Below are 12,602 nucleotides of genomic sequence, written 5' to 3' on the forward strand. Positions count from 1 at the left end.
TTTAGACAGGCTTTCATACAGCCCTTACTGGTCTCAAATTCCTTATGTAGCTGGAAATGACCTTGAACTCCTGATCCTCCTGCCTGCCCCTCTCAAGTGCTAGGATTATAGGCATGCACCACCACACCCAGCTTTTCTTTATAATCTTATGGGATTACTTTTGAACCTGAGGTCTGTTGTTTACTGAAGCATTAAGACAGTGTAGACTGCTGGAACAGCATCTGCCACCATCATGACATACCTCCAAATTCCCTACAATCCCCACACCTAACTCAATGTCTACAGTCCTCATTTTGTTAAGAGAATTTCCTGACATCTTACTCAAAGTCATGCTTTAACTCAGTAGTGACATCCTGCTGCATTGAAAGTTCTGCCAGATGCTCCGTTTTCCTGGTTTACACATTATTATAGTGCAGAGCCAAGTTTTAACTCAGGTTTTTTGAGTTCTACATTTAGGATGTTTTGTTGTTGTTGTTTTATTTTTCTATTTACTTTCACTAAAGGTCTCTTGTTACTGGTCACATGAGCAGGACTGTTGCATCATCTTCAAAGACCAATTTCAGGTGCCTCGGCCTGGGGGTCAGAAGATCCCAGGCTGCCAAATGTTTGATCTCCTTCAAATGCCCCCTGGAGAAGGGGGCAACAGCAGAGCTTTTGCTGGTGTGCTTTGTAGGGATACCAGGTGACTCAGGAAGCAAGCATATCCTTTGGGATGTGGGGTTTTTGCATGAAAGATTCATTTTACATGCATATTAAATATGTAATATAATAATTTCATAACTATGAGTACATACAAATATATGATACATTTATTTATAATAATTGTATGTAGAATTGAATTTATATTATATTATATTATATGTATGACAGGGAGAAATAATAACCTCCAGTTGATTTTTACAAAGGAGTTCAGGACCTAGAAAGAACTAAAATAATTTTCATTATTTTTCCATTTAACAATGATTTTGATTATTAATTGACTCTAAGGAACTCTATGCTTAGAGAATATAATATAATGGAAATAAAACACACACGATCTCTGCCCTTACATCACTTACTTTCTAGTGAGAGAATCAAAGAATTGTATCTTCTGTATATATAACACCCTGTGACCCACTGAAATCAAAAGGTAGATTAAGAACTATTGATTGTTAGTGCCCTGGTAGACTCCTGTAATCCCAGCAGTCTGGAGGGCTACACAGTGAGTTCCAGGCCAGTCTAGGGCATATAATGATAATTTTTCTTAAAATTTTTTATTAAACTTATCCATTTATTTATCATGTATGTATGTGTACTTGTGCGGGCACGTGGCCACAGATTGTGGAGGTCAGAGGGTAACTGTGGGAGTGGGTTCTTCTTTCTACCATGTGGGTTCTGGGGATTGAATTCAGGACATCAGGCTTGGCAGCAATAGCCCTTATCATCTCATTGATCCAGTGAGACTTTGTCACAGTAAATGAATGAATGGTGGATGGATGAGTAAATACTGATCTAACAAGACCAGACTATACATTGCTCTCTGGGGTTTCCTCTCCTGAGCATATCAAGCTCCTCTGAAACAGACCTATGCAAATTCCTATTTGCAGCCTAAAGGTTCTAAGGCCTCAGCTTCTCCACTTTAAGAGGGCTCTGAACACCAGTGCAGTAGTAGAGTAGCCTTTCTTTCCGTTCTGCCTCCCGGTTGGCTGTTTCATGCCCCCTCTCTAAACATGAAAAGCCAAACATGCTTTCCCATCATGGAATTTCCCTCCAAACCACAACTCCTCCGTGCGCAAGACTGTGTGATCTGAAAGCCCCAGAAAGGCAGAGCGACAACAGGTATTGTCAAGTTCTTAAGACTGGTAAACTATCAGTTAGGAGCACTTAGGATATTATTGTTCAGGATTTATCTGAGACTGGTCTTCTGTTTGTTGCTGAGTGGTTTTCCAAGTGTGTATCTTTTGCTTAAAAATGCAAGTGATTTACATAACTCCCCATCTCTAGTCCTTAAACTCTAGAACAATGCAGCATTGTGTGAGGGCAGTTGTTTCTAGTTTTGAATTGGCCTTGTCCTAAATTTACCTATGGGAGTGGGCAGTAAAAAGAAGTGGGGACTTGTTAAAATTTTACAATTCAATGGCAAAGTGACATTCAAATGTATAACTGATTTCTGGGTCATGGCTCTCCAGGCACCAGATTAGATATAGTATGTGCACACAGTATTATCAGGATGACTGGGCCAGCTGACCAGAAGTTTCTGTTGCTAATTCTAGAGGTTGTCACATCCTTGACTATAAGACCAGCTGTGAGAAAAACATGCCCTTTAATTGACTAAGAAGGCACGGTAACAGTTTTGAGTGAAATAAAAAATAAACACAATTTTAGAAAAGATTTTCAACTTAAGGTCATAAATATCACGTGGAGAAAAAAAAATCATGTAATGGTCAATAGTGAACAATTAAATGATTTTTTGTTTTTTTTTGGTCTTTTTGAGACAGGGTCTCCCTGTAGCCCCAAGCTGACCTGGAACTCGCTATGTAGGCCAGGCTGGCCTTGAACTCATAGAGATCCACCTGCCTCTGCCTCTCGAGTGCTGGGATTAAAGGCATGTGCCACCACGCCCGGCCCAAATGATTTTTAAAAAACCCCAGGTGGTAGGCTTGTAACACATGCCTTTAATCCCAGCACTTGGTAGGCAGAGCCAGGTAGATCTCTGTGAGTCCAGACCTGGCCTGGTCTGCATAGCAAGTTCTAGGCCAGTCAGGGCTACATAGTGGGACCCTGTCTCAGAAAATAAAAATAAGCAAAGCACCAATTCCAGATGACTCTCAGGAGACCAGCTGGTTGTTGAAAGGGCGTCTGAATTGGTTTGCATGAAGCTGTTGGCCTCTTTTGTATAACCTGTCATCTTACCTTCATCCCATTCATTTGTATTTTGGCCTTGGTGGAGAGGTGGTGTCCTTCTCTCCTGAGATTTCCTTTGGGTTGGGCTTCAATGGTCTTCTAATGTTAAGAATGAGTTAGTGGTGAGGCAATCCTTCAGATAACATGCCTTTGGCAATCCCCCAGCAATTGCTTGGAAATGAGAAGCAAAAGGGCCTGGACTGGAAAGTCAAACTGGCTTCCCAGAGAGCCATTAAATATTCATGGAAAGCCAGGTCCAGGATTTATGCCCACTGATGAGTTGTTTGTGTGGCCCTTCCATCTGCGGGGCTCAGGTACTGCTGCTCCCTGGTCCAGGCAGAGGGCTGTTTTACATGTGGAGAGACTGAAGCCATCTCATACAGAAAGCTTCCCTTCCTTCGCCCCAGTGAATGTGATTAGGCTGGCTTGGGGATTTAAGTTCAGACCGATGAGCTCCTCAGTTCTTCTGGGAAATGCGGTCTGTCAGGGCTACCAGGGCACTGTCAGGGCAAAAGCACTATTAATTCTATTTTACTATAACTGTTGGTGCATGGCTGCTATCCCTTATTCTCACTCTAGATCACAGGGGAGGGGATAGGGGTCAAGTATTTGCCACCATTAAACCTACTTTTTGTGTGTTCAGCTCTTGCTTTTAGCTCAGTGCCACACCCTCACCCTAGGCACACACACCAAACCGCTCCCTTGCTGTTTGATGATACAATTTAAATGCCTATGTGAATTTCATATACAGTCTAGTCATTGTATCAAGTGTGCACTAAAGTTCAACATTTGCTTAGAGGAAACAAGGAAGTGATGTTAGGAAACGGGTTCCTTAGGCTCTTGTTTGTCTTTAGTCAGTGCCTTTTGTTGTCCCAGCTGTTTTCATAATGACACACACAGGCTTGTCTTTCTGACTCCTTATTTTGAATGCCCCGCTGATATGGACGCCCACACTGAGAATGCATTTCTATCTTTTCCCTAGACAGTAGGGCAAACTCACATGCCAATTTAGGCTGATGTACCTGCTTAGTGCCGTGAGTGATTAGAGTGGGGCCACCTTCTCAGCCCTCATTTGACCCTAACGCATAGGAACTTTCTCATCTGGAATGTAAAACTGGCGAAGGAATGTGCAAATTCCTTCCGTGCAGATTTCAGGAGTACATAATCACTAACAGTAAGAGACAAGATCAGTAAGGACAGCAGTGCTCCTTCAAAATGCTGGAGACAAAGTCTAGTAAAACCAGGAAAGCTGGTTTTCTCACTATATCCTCAAGGAGACCAGGAATGACTTCAATGCTTGAAGTTAGGCAAGGAAAAGGGTTAGGAATCTCCATGTGCTCAAGTGGAAACCAAAGCTGACATCCCTGATTCCCTTTCCTTTCTCTTCCTCCACCAATCTACTAGCAAGCTGGGTTAGTGGTCCCTCCTTTGAAGCTTGTCCTGCTACCCTTTACTTTTTCCTCTCTTCACTGAGGGCATCCTAGCCAAAGCTCTCACCCGACCAACCAGAATACTCCTTCCAACTAGTTTCTGTGTATATATGTATTTTTTTTTTCCATAGAAAGCAGAAAAATAATTTATTCCAAAAGATAATAGAGGTAAAAAATTCATTCTGAAAATACAGTTTGTTGTAAATCTGGGCTAGCTCTTCTCTCTGAGTGTGCTCTCTTCCCTGTCCCGTTGAGTGTTATCTTGCAGCAATTTTAAAGCACACCAGCTGACTCATGTTGTGAGCCGACAAGAGCGATCCTCAAAGCCTCAGGTTCCAAGGCAAGAGTAACAGATTTCTCAGAACAGCACTTTTTCTCTCAGAAGAGTGTAGACATGTTTTAGGGTCAGCTAAGTAGGTACGTCATTCATCAAAGTGTAAAAAAGGTGAAGGAAAAAAAATCCTGGTACTGCAGCCTTACGATCTTCAATTGTAAGGCAATTTACACCCAAAGCAGGTTGTCGAAGAAGGCCGTCTGAGTGTGGAGGTGGCTTTGTATCTAGAAGGCATTTTCTTTGTGACCTGGGCCCTCACTGTGTGTGTGTGGGGGCATCTCTTCTTCCTCAAGGCCAATGGTACTTCAGGTACCAGATGGTTTCATTCTTCAATTGTGATCCAAAGAGAGGGTTGAGCTGGGCCAGAATTGCAATCAGCCAAAAGAGATAGCAGCAAACCAAACAAGTCACCGGCATGGTGATGACTCCCCGATTAGGACCCTTAGGGATGAACCAGGGCACGAGGAGACCCACAAAGCCCAAGAACACGCTCATCAGGTGAGGCTGTGGTATGCCAGGCCGGTGGCCTGGTCTGCCTCCTCGGTCGGCCATCTCGCTAGGACACACCCGGAGGTGTCAACCGTATATATGTATTTTTTGAAACAGAGTCTTAATGTAGCTGAGGCTCACCTCAAACTCATTATGTAGCTGAGGATGACCTTGAACTTCTGATTCTCCTGCCCCTACCTCTCAAGTGCTGAGGCACGTGCTACCACACCCAGTTATGTGGTGCTGGAGCCTGAACCGTGCTTCATACATGCTAGGCACGCTCTCTACCAACTGAGCCACATCCCCCGCCTCCCATGTATATTTTCTTATTTTCTAACACGCCCTGCATGTAGAAGACTGAGAACTCTTTGGCAGTTCCCAGTTAGAGCTTCCCTGGCTGCTCTGGTTCCTGCTCACCTCTTGAGTCTTGGCCCACTCTCCCCTACTCTCATGTCCTCCATTCTATTCTTAAGTTAGTATTTTGATGCTTCAAAGCTTTGGTTTTCACAATTCCCTCTGCCTAGAATGCTTGTCCCTGCTGTATCATATGCCTGGCTTGTTTTCACATTATAGATGCCCACTTCAATGTCCCTTTCTCCAAATTATCTAAGGCAGCAGTACTGGGGGTTAGAGAGATGCTTCAGTGTTTAAGAGCACTTCCTGCCCTTCCACAGAACCTGAGCTTGGTTCTCAGTACTCACATTGGGCTGCTTACAACCACCTGTAGCTACAGCTCCAGGAGATTCAATGTCCTCTTCTGGCCTCCTGGGCATCCAAACACATGTATGCACATAGAAAAATTATAATTAAAATAAGGCAATATTTCCACATGTATATGGAATGCCAGACAGAAAAATAAATAGACAAGCTGGGTATGGTGGCACACACCTTTAATCTCTGTGCTCAGGAGGCAAAGGTAGGTGGATCTCTATGAAATCCATAGCCTTGTATTCATAGTGAGTTCTAGGCTAGCTGTAGCTACAGGGAGACTCTGTCTTAAAAAAAGAAAACGCATAAACAGCCAGGCAGCCAGCCAGGCATGAGCACTCAGGTGGCAGAGGCAGGAGGATCTCCAGTTCAAGGCTAGACTGAGTTACATAGAAACTTTGAGGTCTGGACTGTACAGAGAGACAATAGTATATATATATGTATGCACAGCCCATGCCTTCAGTCCCAGAATTTGGGAGGTAGAAGTAGGCTAATCTCTGTAAATTGGAGGTTAGCCTGGTCTTCATAGTGAGACCTTGTCTCAAATAAAGTAGCAGTATTCCCATCCTGCCCTCTAGTTGCTACCTTACTACTAGTGTATCTTCTCTAGCATGTACAGTAATCAAAGTAATTCTGTTTACTAATCTATTCACATACCTGTTACCCACCCTACTCCCAACAGGTATGCTGGCATGGGGTATTCTTTTTACGCCCTCTAACTTTGGTTTTCTGAGATAAGGTCTCATGTGGCCAAGGCTGGCTTGAAGTTTACTATGCAGCCCATAGTAAACTTCTGATCTTCCTATCTTGAAGAACTGATCTTCCTGTTTCTACCTTCCAAGTGTTAGAATTACATGACATGGGACATTCCTGGGGAGATCTGTGCTGTCTACTCTAGAGCCACTAGAGTCACACGTGGATATCAAGAGCTTGCCATGTGGTAGGTCTGAATTGAATGTGCTGCAAGAACAAAATAATCATCAGATTTTAGAGACATGAAGAAAAAATGAAACGTGTGAAAGAATTGTTTTAAATGTATCTCCTATACATGGTTCACATTTTATTCCTACTATGCAGAGCTGGCTAGATCATCACAGACATTCCTCAATGTGCAAATATGCATTCATGCTTGTTTACTGAACCAATGCTTTATTCCTTTCTATTTTCCCTTTGCAACCCGAAAAAGATAAGTGGCTTTTAGAATTTTTCAACTGTTCATTTCCTTGTTCCATCTGCTTTGAATCAGGAGAAAAACAAAACAAAATCAATACCACCACTACCAACATCAACAAAAGAAATCCCTGGAGCCTTCGGAGCTTCAGCAGCAGGCCAGGGAAGGCGAAGCACAGGCTAGAAGCAAGTGGGTGACCTGGAGAGAGGCAGGACGGAATCAGCCGTTTCCAGCAGCCAGGGTTCTGTCATTGGGGCTAGGAGGTGACATAATCCACGTTGTTCCCAGAACCATTCCGACACAAGCAATAAATCAAGAAACAAGGCAGAAGGGTGGACCTGGTCTCCACCAGTCATGGTGTGCGACTCCCATATTAGGTGAGTCAAGTTACCGGAGGGTATGTTTCCTCTCCCACCAAGGCCCCTGGAAAACAACTTTGTGCTAGTGTGAAGGGGAGAGGGAGAAAGTGCAAGGACTGGAAAAGGCCCTAATGGTCTTTCTTTTCCAGTTTTCCTTCTGAACACCTCCAGACACAGGGGGATTAAAATCTCAAACTAGGAAGAAGAACAAACTTCGTTAACAAGCTCTTCAGCTAGACGTAGTTAATTCATCGTGGGAAGCCTGGGGCACAGTTTAGTCTAAGAAAATTTACTTAAGTATGGAGAGTTTATATAAACCAGAGGACCCACCCTCATTCCTGGGCTAGGTCAGTGGATGGAGGGAGGTGGTAAGGAATGAGAGAAGGTTGGCTTGTTCCCGGGACAGGAGAACCCAGGGTCAGGGTGAAGTGGGCCCAAGGCTTTACTGTCACAGACCAGGGCTTCTACTCCCTTGTTCCTTTCTGTCAATGTCACCATCCCCTCATTCAACAGATACTGAGGGCCTACCATGAGTCAGGACTTTGCTAGGCCTATAAATTGACTCCAACTTTGAACTAAGTATGTAAGTGCTCCAACTTCTTGAAACTTACATTCTGATCAAGAGCAAATAGTGACAGTTCTGTGAAGCTACTCAAGTGGCCTGTCAGCAAAGACCTTTCTGAAGAGTGACATTTAAGCTAAGTCCTGGAAGAAGACCTTCCTAGCTGCCTTCCTCACATCTTGGGTATCTTATGAGTGTACTTATCTATCCCTCAAATACTTAGGGACCACACTCTGGCCTTTGGTGGCCTTTTCCTGGGACTGTCGAAAAGATGCTTAAGTCAGGACCCTTCCCTGGAGGAATCTGCAACAGAGTCGGGGAGGCGGAGGCTGACAAGTCAAGAAAGCACCAATAGAACATGGTGCAAGGCATGCAAGGTGGCCATGAGGATCTTCCATGTCCACACAGTCTGTGTCTAGTAAGTTGCTGACACCTGTCTGTCTAGTAGTCTGGGATGCCTCTTTTCTCTAGGGATCTTACAACTGCAGACAGAAGGCACACATTGACGAAATATTCAGATTATAGTACTAGGATTGAATGATGATCCCAAGCTCTCAGTTTTGCACCTATTCAGAGAGGCCATTAAAGCTTTTCAAATCAAGTAGGTTGCCCTAGCTCCTCATCCTTACTTTTTTTAGATCTTACCCAGGATAGGGCAAATTACTGGTGTGGTGGTTTGAAGGAGAATGTCCCCCCATAGACTCCAAGTATTCGGAACTGGGGACATTTTTGTCCCCAGCTGATGGTGTGGTTTTGTGAGGTCTTAGAAGGTATGGCTGTGCTGGAGGGAGCACATCACTTAGAGCAGGGTTAGAGAGTTCTTAAGTTCATCGGTGACCTTGTGATACTTTTCCCTCATCCCTTTGACTTCTCATGAGAGCACTGTCATAAAAGAAGTCAGCTGTTTTTCTCTTGCTGCAGCTGGGGATGCGCGCCTGTGTACACACCGGTGGTGATGTGCTGCCGTCTGCCTCCTTTACCCAGAGGCCAACGCAGTAGTGACCTATCAACCTGAGACTATGAACTTCCAAAGTTGTGAACTAAATGAACCTTTCTCTTTATAAATTAACTGCCTCTATGAAGTTAAACAATACTTGCACGTTTGCTTTTTCTTCAGGGTCCCGTGAGAGGCTCTGGAATTAGCACTATTTTTTTTTCTTTCCTTTCAGATAAGAGTTGGAGTTTATTGAAAGTTCAACATAATTCAATATAATATATTGTATGAAAATTGCAAACTCAATAATTAAAAAAAAATCATCCTTTGGCTTTGATGGGGGCGTTTAACTTCGCTTCCTTAGTTCTCCAGCATTTTTGACTCTTTGTCCTTTAAAATCCTTATCTTCCTTTAAATAACCTTTAAAACAGATGTTCTAAGGCAGGTGTGGCGGTGCATGCCTATAATTCCAGCTAAAGTAGGAGAACTGCAAAGTTTCTGCCAGTCTGGGGTCCATAGTGAATTCCAGGTCAACTGGGTTGTACTATAAAGCCCCTGGCTGCCAGTTTCTTGGTGTCATTACCAAAGAGGAACTGGCGGAATGCACCAGGTTTATACATCAAAAGCACCAAAGGTGGGCCTCAGTGCCTGTATTAAGGCACATCCTGATAAATCCTAGTGTTACCCAAACAAACAAGAAAACCCCAAAGAAACAACAAAATCAAACCAAAATCACACACACACACACACACACACACACACACACACACACGCACACACACACACACTCTCACACGCAAAACCCAAAGAGAAAACAAACAGAACAAAATGTTCCTTAGAAGTGCTTGGTTTTCTCTTTTATTCTTCTCTTTCTTTTGTTTTTACATTTATATGTGCATAGTATGTATGTGTATATGTGCAAATGTATGTATATGGAGGTCTAGGGACAACCTATGGGAATCAGGACTCGGTCTTCTCCTTCCACCATGTGGGTCCTGGGATTTGAACTTGGGTTGTCAGATTTGAAAGCGAGCACCTTTACTCACTGAATCATCTTGTAGCCCGTTTTTTCAACTCATTTCCTTCATAGTGTTGTGGTATCAACAACCAAAATCATGGCTGCAGGTGCCATAAAACATGAATCAGGCTCTCAAAAGTGTATATCTCTCATCTCACATGTCTTTAAATTGCCTGTTAGACTTGCACTGGAAGAATTTAACTCCTAAACTAGTTCTCCTCCCATTAGCCCTTGGGGATTAGCATTATCAAGACTCTAGGGGCTGACTAGACTGCTGCTCCTTGTTATTCAACAGAGACATATTGACCCTTTACTATGTTCTAGGCACTGGGCCTTGTATTAAGGGTATAGTCCTACTCACTAGGGAGCCATAATCTAGGAGACAGGTAGACACTCAGAAATAACCTGCATGAGGCAGTCAGAAGGACATGTATAACAGGAGCATATACAAACTGCAAGATGCACAGAAAACTCGATGGAGGGGCAGTGTGAAAGATGGGATCTGAGAAGGTAATATTTAAAATGGGAATTTCCAGCTGGGCGTGGTGGCACAGGCCTTTAATCCCAGCATCTGGGAGGCAGAGGCAGGCAGATCTTTGTGAATTTGAGGCCAGCCTGGTCTACATAGTGAGTTCCAGGACAGCTGGGGCTACAAGGAGACCCTGTCTAAAAAAGACTAAAAAAAAAAAAGGAATTTCCGAGATAGACAAGAGAGGAATGGCTCTTTAGGCACTGGGAATGGCATGTGAAAGGCATGGCTGTGTGAAACCCAAGAGCATGTATGAGAACACAGCATCACTTTGTTACTGATAGAGTATCAAGTGCGAGGGAGTGGGGCTTGTAAGAGATGGATCTGTAGAAGCAGGGAGCTGCCAAACCTCAAAGGTCTGTGCAGTCAGAGTGTGTGCTACAATAAGAGTAAAAGGCGCTCCAATTTCCAAAGTACATTGTACCTACAAGACTCCCAATGCTCAATCCATCTGCATTATTTGCTCTCTATTGCAAGGAATTGAGGGTTGGATCCCAGATGCGGTTTAGCTAAAATCTACACCCAGGATTCCTGGATTGAAAAGCCTATGTGCTTGCCTTTTCTTTCTTTCTTTCTTTCTTTCTTTCTTTCTTTCTTTCTTTTAATCCATCCATCCATCATCCATCTATCTATCTATCTGTCTATGTATCTATCTATGTATCTATCTACCATCTATCTATCATCTAATGATTGGTTTAAAAACCAAGCTCAACAACTGATAAACCAGTAAAGGAAATGTAAACACCGAGCAACAAAAAGAAACAAAATGTTGATGCATGCTATAGTACAGATACATTTTTAAAACATGCTAAGTTAAAGAATCCATTCCCACTGGGTGGTGCACTTGGGAGGCAGAGATAGGCGAATCTCTGTGAGCTCAAGGCTAGCCTGGTCTACATTGTGAATTCCAGCCAGGTGGGCTACAGGGAGACCCTGTCTCAAAACGAAAAAAAAAAAAAAGAATCCATTCACTACAGACTGCCTAATCTATGATTCAATGTATAGAAAATGTCTATAAAACAAATCTACCTGAGACAGAAAGTAGAGTGGTGAGTGGTGACTGCTTAGGGGAAGGGGATTATGAGGGAGGAAGTGGAAGGGTGACAGCCAAAGGTGGGGAGTTTCTTCTGGAGGTAATGAAAATATTTGAAAAATGGTTAGCATGCTGGACACAATTCTAAATACATTAAAGCTATTGAACTGTGAACTTCAAAAGAATAAATTTCATGGATTATATTTCAGAAATGCCCTCTTTCTTCCTTCCTTCCTTCCTTCCTTCCTTCCTTCCTTCCTTCCTTTTCTTTCTTTCTTTCTTTCTTTCTTTCTTTCTTTCTCTCTCTCTCTTTCTCTCTCTTTTTTTCTTTCTTTCTTTCTTTCTTTCTTTCTTTCTTTCTTTCTTTCTTTCTTTCCTTTTCTTTCTTTTTGTTTAAAAAAAAAGGCCGGGCTTGTGAGATAGTTCAGTAACAGCAGTTGTCACCAAATCTGACGAACTGAACTTGATCCCCAGAATTCGCACAGTGGAAGGAGAGAGCTGACCCCTCAAGTTGTCCTCTGATCCCCATATACTTACTGTCACACCCATGTACCAACACAATAAACAAACAAATATAATTAAAATAATACTATATAAAGTAGAGAAGCCTGAATGTGCCAGGGCAGGAGAGAATGAGAGATGATGACCTCTGCTTCTGTTAGCAGGGCAGGAGGGTGAGGCTCCCTCAGCCACAGTGGTGGGCAGATCTTGCCTGCCTTAGGAAACAGCCAACTCTCATTGGAGTACAACTCTGAGTCAAGTCAGAGACTTTTCCTGCCATAGTCACCCCTTTCCTTGGCTTCCCATGTCTTCTAGCCTGCTTCCCATTCAGCAGCATTCAAACCTAACCTTGTCAGTTCCCTACTGCAATCTTTCCAGGGTCTCTAAGACCTACCTTTGATGGTGTGGCTCTTCCTTCCTCTGGCTCTGTCTTCCACATGTGTGCAGAGTGACACAGAGTGTCTGCATCTTTGGAGGTACTGGAATCCCTGGATTCCCTTCCCTGCCTTCCTAACCAACGCCTTCCTAGCCTCCAGGAGGCTCAGATAGTACTTTCAAGAAGGCTTGCACTTCTCCAGGCTGTCCAACAGCCACTCAACCTTCCAGCCCTTCCTTCCTTCCTTCCTTCCTTCCTTCCTTCCTTCCTTCCTT

The 12,602-nt window shown here is 43.4% G+C and overlaps 1 pseudogene across 1 annotated transcript; it reads right to left on the reverse strand.

Annotated features, from left to right (window-relative positions):
- Positions 1 to 4,935: 4,935 nt before the first annotated feature.
- Positions 4,936 to 11,999, reverse strand: LOC103738496 (annotated as a pseudogene). The gene is made up of 3 exons (XR_607445.1): positions 11,988 to 11,999; positions 11,131 to 11,196; positions 4,936 to 5,151 (listed from the first exon to the last, which is right to left on the reverse strand). The product of XR_607445.1 is annotated as a V-type proton ATPase subunit e 1 pseudogene (transcript).
- Positions 12,000 to 12,602: the final 603 nt, after the last annotated feature.

This window comes from Nannospalax galili, unplaced genomic scaffold (genome assembly GCF_000622305.1).
Source record: "Nannospalax galili isolate Female #2095 unplaced genomic scaffold, S.galili_v1.0 scaffold1899, whole genome shotgun sequence".
Lineage (NCBI taxonomy): Eukaryota > Metazoa > Chordata > Mammalia > Rodentia > Spalacidae > Nannospalax > Nannospalax galili.